The 7,821-nt window shown below is 41.0% G+C and overlaps 1 long non-coding RNA gene across 1 annotated transcript; it reads left to right on the top strand.

Moving 5' to 3' along the window:
• The first annotated feature begins 424 nt into the window (after positions 1-424).
• Positions 425-1,722, top strand: LOC120030375. The gene is made up of 3 exons (XR_005473644.1): positions 425-474; positions 1,144-1,288; positions 1,611-1,722. It is a non-coding gene; the product is annotated as an uncharacterized LOC120030375 (long non-coding RNA).
• Positions 1,723-7,821: the final 6,099 nt, after the last annotated feature.

The following is a 7,821-nucleotide window of genomic DNA, read 5'->3' as shown; positions in this document are numbered from 1 at the left end:
TCATCTCCCGTCAGAACATGATCTGCACACGTGTTCACATTTTCTATCTGTTGCCCTCATTGCAGTCATTGTTTTCGTTAATAATAATAACTTTGGAAATGTGTGCGTTTCTATCAAAGTAAGTGCATTATTACGTTGTAATAGTTTCTGTATGTCGTTTCTATTGTAGCGTACTGTATGTATGGAGCATAATATATTTGTGTATATTCTTTATAACCGCGGACACGTGAGGTAACGTTACTCATTTTATAACCTTTATGGTGTTATAGTCAATCGTGCTTATGTAGCTACATTATTCTATTAGCTCTGTAAAACAATGCTAATTGCGTCAGAGAAGTACTATCTTGTGTTGTATTTTGAAGCTACATGGCCTTATGACTCCCAAGTGACGCAGCGGTCAAAGGCACAGCACATCAGTGCTACAGGCGTCACTACAGACTCCCTGGTTCAAATCCAGGCTGCGTTTCTATCAAAGTAAGTGCCTTATTACGTTATAATAGTTTCTGCTGTAGCTCACTGTATGTATGGATCATAATATATTCCTTATAACCGCGGACACGTGAGGTAACGTTACACATTTTATAACCTTTATGGTGTTATAGTCAATTGTGCTTATGTAGCTACATTATTCTATTAGCTCTGTAAAACAATGCTAGTTGCGTCAGAGAACTATTAGCTTGTGTTGTATTTTGAAGCTACCCTGACCTTATGACTCCCGAGTGGCGCAGCGGTCTATGGCACTGCATCTCAGTGCTAGAGGCGTCACTACAGACACCCTGGTTCAAATCCAGGCTGTATCACAACTGGCTGTGATTGGGAATCCCATAGGACAGCGCACGATTGGCCCAGCGTTGTCCGAGTTTGGCCGGTGTAGGCCATCATTGTAAATAATAATTTGTTTTTAAATTACTTGCCTAGTTAAATAAATAAAAAATATGACCATGGTTTGTTTATTTGGTCTATTCAGCATAGCTCTGTTCTGCCCTGCCTTGCCCCCCTGTGGAGCTCAAAAGTTAGTTTCTTAATGCAATAAACAATTTTTTATAGCAGTGTTTATTATGTTACTTCTTTGTAGTATTGTTTTATTGCTATATCCTTATATTGTATTCTAATTAATAATTCCTCTTTCTTCTGTACTTTAAGAAACCACAAACATTATTTGCCAATATCATAACTGGAGCTGGACATCTTTGGAGCAGAAGAATGAGGACAGCTTTTGTATGCTAACGTACACTCCTTAACAGTCTTACTGGATGAAAAGACAGCAAGAAAACACATATGCCAATATGTAATAGTCGTCTATTTTATTGCAGTATTGGTAGTTGGTTCAACAACTTGTTATACTAGAGGACAAAAAACTGAAAATGCATAACCCATATTTAATATTCATGCAGTGACTGAACAACAACTGCATTCCCCCCCCCCCCCCCCCCCCACACCTCTGAAGGCATAGTATCATGGCAGTCAGTCACTTATTGCTGCAGATGTGCTCAATAATGCTTGAGCATGTTATACTCCTCAAAGCATGGTGAAATACATAGAGGTGTATCACAAGCTAAACACATGTATTTTGTCATCTTCCTCTGCTTACTTCTCCTGGTGCCAGACAGGCAGACTTTGCAGTGCCTCCTTGTGCGACTACCTTGAGCAGCAGTTTGAGGGACTTTGCAGGGAAAATGCCGTGCAGTAAGGCGTAGGGGATTGTTTACAGCAGGACGACCCCCAGTGGATGTGCGCCGAGGGGTGTGGTGCTCCTCCAGCAGCTCTCTCATTAGGTTCTCTCTGTATTTTTGGTAGGTAATTACTTTACCTAAGAGGGAGTGGGGAGGATGAAGAAAGTTAGAGGATGATGAGGCAGTGGGTAGGTGGGTGAGATATTGTCACTATAATTGCATAATGGATTTGTATGTGAACTGTACTTCCAATTACAAAAATAGCTTGTTCAGTAATCATCTCACCTGTTAGTTGGCGGTGAACTGTGCTGCCATTGAGGGCAGCAGTGTCGATCAGATGGAAAAATATCTTCTTATACCACTTGGTTGTTTTCCGAGTGCATTCCACAAAGCTGTTTATCATGTCTGCCTTATCCACTGCCCCCATTTTGAGGTTATAGTCGAGCACACAATCTGGTTTGATCTTTCTCTCTCCAGTCAGGTGATCCACCTTCCCTGTGGCCGACATGGTTGCTGTATGGACAGTGGAGAGGACATGGACATCTCTTTTGTCATGCCACTTTACTGCCAGCTGTTGACCATTCTCCTGGAACTCCACCTCCCCTCTCTGCATCTTCCTGCATCCGAATCCTGGCATCCCCTTCCTGTTCGACCTGACTGTGCCACAGGCCCCTGTGCTGCTGGAGAACAGATGCTGGAAGAGTGTGGGACTGCTGTACCAATTGTCCACGTACAAAGTGTGTCCCTTGCCGAGATGAGGAGCCAGCATGGTCATCACTACGGACCCGGACACCCCAAGCCCCTCATAATGTTTGATGTCAGTGGTGGACCCTGTGTAAACTATAATATCCTGGACAAATCCTGTCTTCACGTCGCACATGACAAAGAACTTGACTCCAAACCTGTGCCTTTTGGAGGGAATATATTGACGGAACGCCAGCCTACCTTTCCATAACATCAGGGACTCATCAATGCATAGGTCCTTGTATGGCACAAAGACCCGACCAAATGCTGATGTCAGGCTGGTTAGAACATTTCTTATTTTGTATAACGGGTCACTTAAGATGGCAGTAGCATTGTTGACGAAATGCAGGCATCGCAGCAGAACTAGGAAGCGGTCTTGGGAAAAGAGGGTGGCAAAGAAGAGAGTTGCAAACATAGGATCTGTGCTCCAGTATTCTCTTAGGGAGTTCTTCTTTACTATCCCCATGCAGCCCAGCCTCACATTCAATTCGCGCATATATGTACAAAATGTATTTCAGCAGATTTCGTGCGTTTTTGTGCATTTTTGGGGTGGTTCAATTCGTTTGAAAATACACGAATTTCTGTGCTACTTAATTCGTGCGAAAATACACGAATTTCTGTGCTACTTAATTCGTGCGAAAAGACACGAATTTAACCAGTAGGCGACACACAAGCCGTTGCAACAACCATAGATGCGATCGCCTGTATTTATTTATTTTACGTTATGAATATATAGATATTTTTTTATTTTTTTAACCATTTAACCATAAGAGGTTATATATATATTGTCTTTATTTAATCCCTATTAAAACATTGTGGTTTTATGCCTATATGTACTGTTTTCGATTTTTTCTGAACAGACTTTTCAGGATAGAATGAATGTAAGCAATGCATGATGGTTAATGGTGTTTTATTCGGTTGTAGTTCCATGTATTTCTTAAAAAATAAACGTGTAAACCATTTTTATTGAACAGAATGTAACTGAAAATACAATGGCAGCCTTGCCATTGTCCATCAATAACAAAACATTTTTTTTTTCGTATAACATTTGGGGAAACGTATGCAGTCATTGTAGTCTTACATTTTGTTGGCCAACCAAAATTACCAAAACGTTAACCCGTAATAAGGCTAGGGTGGCTGAGTGTAAATACATGGCTCTGAGTGTAAGCACCTTTTCACTAGAAACGTTCTTGTGTTCAAATTACCGTCAGTGCGAAATAGCTAGAAAGCTTTCGTATTTCCACTTGGCTGCACCTACGGTTACGATAACGATAAATCAAGTGCAATACCTGCGTCGACCTGTGTCGAGCAGCAAAACACCGGAAAGCTTCTAGCCTACCGGAAAGTTACAAGAAGAACAAGAATAGTTACCTCATCCGGTCATGTGACACTCTGGATGCCCCCTAAAAGCAATTTCAACCGTTTTGAAAAATGACGCCTGGTAACCCCCAAAAAATACCAGGTGCATGAAAAGTTTGGACTTAGAATATTTTTTGAAAACCTCCATAAATCACTCAGGCCATTGACTCGAGAAGAAAAAACATAAAATATTTTCCAGGGGAAAAAACAGAATATTTTTTGAAAACCTCCATAAATCACTCAGGCCAGCACCCATTGATTTGGGGCGGCCGCTCCCAGAGCGGGTATGGAAGTCTGGATCCCCCCTAAAAGCATTTAAGGCTCTGTGTGTCTTTAAGCACCATACTTTTTCACTCCATCCTTGCTGTGTGTGTGTGTGTGTGTGTGTGTGTGTGTGTGTGTGTGTGTGTGTGTGTGTGTGTGTGTGTGTGTGTGTGTGTGTGTGTGTGTGTGTGTGTGTGTGTGTGTGTGAGAGAACTTTTCTTTGACATCTGTTTAGCGAAATTACTGATTTACAGTTCATGAGGGTTGACCGATTCACACATTTAAAGTTTTGGAAAGATCTGACTTTTTTAAACCTTCGAAACAGCACCTATGACCCCATTTTAAGGCACTTCCGGTTGGCACAGGAAGCTATAAGTAAATACATATCCTGATCGGGGTATGCTTTTACAGAATCCTGAGTTTTAAGTCTATACGTTAAGAACTGACTGATTTACACAGGGTTGAATGCACTATATATCACAAACTGCTGGTTGGGTATGGCAAAACACTTTTAGGGTGATTTTATCACTTCCGGTTGCTCCAGGAAGCTTAGAATCAACACAGGTAGACCTCATAGTGGCTTGATGGATTGTCATTGAAGACAGGTTCATAAGACATTCATAACCCACATAGGCTTCAGGTTGAATTTAGGGGTGCAGGCAATGTGTTCCTATGGGGTGAGATGTCATTGTAAACTGTTTGATGTAAACACCTTCTTTTAACTGTTAAGGGTTAATGCCACACGGTCAATGTTAGGCTTGCACAGAGACCTTAGGAATGTTCCTGAGGTCAAATTGTGCTTCTAAACCTTAACAGTTCTCTCTCTGTCTCCCAAAAGCAAAAGACTTGAAATGTTGGTCAAGGGTCATCTTCTTGTCACTGTCGCTGCGCTCAGACCGAGCAAGCTACGGTCAAGCGGGGCATCTCGTTGAACTCGGCACGGCTATGGTGATGTCATTTTTAGTGGTGATTTCAGAATGCTATTTTGGTGGTTTTTCACTGTTGAAACATATTGCAAATGCACAAAAGTCAACTAGCAAGTCAGTGTCCATCAGCTAATTAGATATTTTCAGACACCAAACTGATACCATCTGACTCCAAACTCACTTTTTCCAACTCGTTTAGAAGCCAACTATCACATATTTCAGAGCAGGCCCAAAATTCACAGCGCCTTCCATTTAAACCATAATAAAACAAATAATACGTAGTTATGTTCTAGCTGCGGGTCCAGTTTTCACATTATGTTTAGCCCTATGTGAGGCAACCTCGAATCCCAAGTTTCGGCTCGATAGGTCATTCGGTGCCCGAGCAAAACCTTAATTGGTGCTGAAATTCCACTTTTTTCCATGCCTTGCTACGGGGTCCTTGAATGAGCTATCGGACAGAAATGTCGGGGTCCGTCTCTATGGGCCGAGCCGGTTTCAATGCACCTAGTCTTGCAACTCTGGGACTTTTCTAAATGTCACCATTTTGTAATGCTCAAAATGAATTGAAGTCAATGCAAATGCACCGAGGCTTTTTATCGGTCCGAGAACCTTCTAGAGCCACATAACTCACCGTGCTTAATCGACCTGAGCTCTAGAACAGGTTTGTAAAGTTTCAGAACTCTAGGTCTGACGGTTCTTTAACCTCTCTGGGGTCGCGGGACGCTAGCGTCCCACTTGACAAGCACCCCCAACCCCCCCCCCCCACTGATTAGCATCGCTAGCATAGCGTCACAATTAAATAGTAGCATCTAAATATCATTAAATCACAAGTCCAAGACACCAAATGAAAGATACAGATCTTGTGAATAAAGCCACCATTTCAGATTTTTAAAATGTTTTACAGGGAAGACAAAATATGTAAATCTATTAGCTAACCACGTTAGCAAAAGACACCACTTTTCTAACTCCATCAGTTTCTTACTCCATCAGGTGCTATCACCAATTCGGCCAAATAAAGATATTGATAGCCACTAACCAAGAAAAAACCTCATCAGATGACAGTCTGATAACATATTTATGGTATAGGATAGGTTTTGTTAGAAAAATGTGCATATTTCAGGTAGAAATCATAGTTTACAATTGCACCCACCATCACAACTCGATTAGAATAAATACAGAGAGCAACGTGTATTACCTAATTACTAATCATAAAACATTTCTTAAAAATACACAGCTCACAGCAATGGAAAGACACAGATCTTGTGAATTCAGACAATATTTCAGATGTTCTAAGTGTTTTACAGCGAAAACACAATAAATCGTTATATTAGCATACCACATGTGCAAACGTTACCCGAGCATTGATTCAAGCCAAAGAGAGCGATAACGTAATCATCGCCAAAATATATTAATTTGTTTCACTAACCTTCTCAGAATTCTTCCGATGACACTCCTGTAACATCATATTACAACATACATATAGAGTTTGTTCGAAAATGTGCATATTTAGCCACAAAAAACCGTGGTTATACAATGACAATACTAGCAAAACTAGCCTGAAAATGTCGGGCGCCATTTTGGACAGTGATCTGGCGTAATGAATAACTAATCGTAAACTTTACTAAAAAGTATAGGGTGGACAGCAATCGAAAGACAAATTAGTTCTTAATGCAATCGCTGAATTACATTTCTAAAATTATCCTTACTGTGCAATACAGGGTTCGCCAAGCGAAGCTATACCAAAAAAAATGGCGGAATATGCGTTTAAAATTTTTCGACAGAACAACGATTTATCATCTTAAATATTTCTTACTATGAGGTGATCTTCCATCAGAATCTTGGGCAATGTATCCTTTCTTGGGTCTAATCTTCTTTTGGTCGAAAGATGTCCTCTTGTCCGTCGAAATGCCCACTAACGTTCGACCGGGACCCCGAAACGTGCCCGGCGCTTCAAAGTGCATCACAAAGCAATGCCTCAAAATCGCACTAAACGGATATAAATTGCTATAAAACGGTTTAAATTAACTACCTTATGATGTTTTTAACACCTATAACGAGTAAAAACATGACCGGCGATATATTACTGGCTAAACAACAGCTTGGAAAGAGAGCAGGTCCGACGTCCATCGTGCGTCAGGCGCAGGGAGCAAAAGAACGGTACATCCGGTCTTTGGCCTTTTATACAGGCCCTGATTGCGCAATCGACTCCATTCAAATTGTCACCACTTACTGACATCTAGAGGAAGGCGTGGGCAGTGTTTGTATCCTCATAGCATTTACAGGACATTAAAACTGACCTGGGACCAGAGGCCAAGATTTCTGAAATCTCACTCCATATCAGGAAAAGTGCTGTAGAATGAGTTCTGTTCCACTCAGAGACATAATTCAAACGGCTATAGAAACTAGAGAGTGTTTTCTATCCAATAATAACAATAATATGCATATTGTACGAGCAAGAATTGAGTACTAGGCAGTTTAATCTGTAGAGCAAATTATGCTAATGCGAAACAGCACCCCCTATATCCCCAAGAAGTTAAAAGTTCAAACAAAAGTAACTATTGCAGGCACTGTCTGCCTCTAAGCCCCTCAGTGTGTCACTCCATCCTTTCTGTGTGGGTGTGTAAATTTTTCCTTGAAATCTGATGGGATGAATGACTGATTTACAGTTCATGAGGGTTGCCTATTCACATATATTAAGTTTTGGAAAGATTTGACTTTTTTAACCCTTCGAAACAGCCCTTTTGACACCAATTATGGCACTTCCGGTTGGCACAGGAAGCTGAAAGTAAACACATATCCTCATTGGAGTGGGCTTTTACAGAATCCTGAGTTTTAAGTCTATACGTTAAGAACTC

The sequence above is a fragment of the Salvelinus namaycush genome, chromosome 36 (assembly GCF_016432855.1).
Source record: "Salvelinus namaycush isolate Seneca chromosome 36, SaNama_1.0, whole genome shotgun sequence".
NCBI lineage: Eukaryota > Metazoa > Chordata > Actinopteri > Salmoniformes > Salmonidae > Salvelinus > Salvelinus namaycush.
Note: the sequence above shows the minus strand (reverse complement) of the source record. Positions and strands in the feature narration are given on the sequence as shown.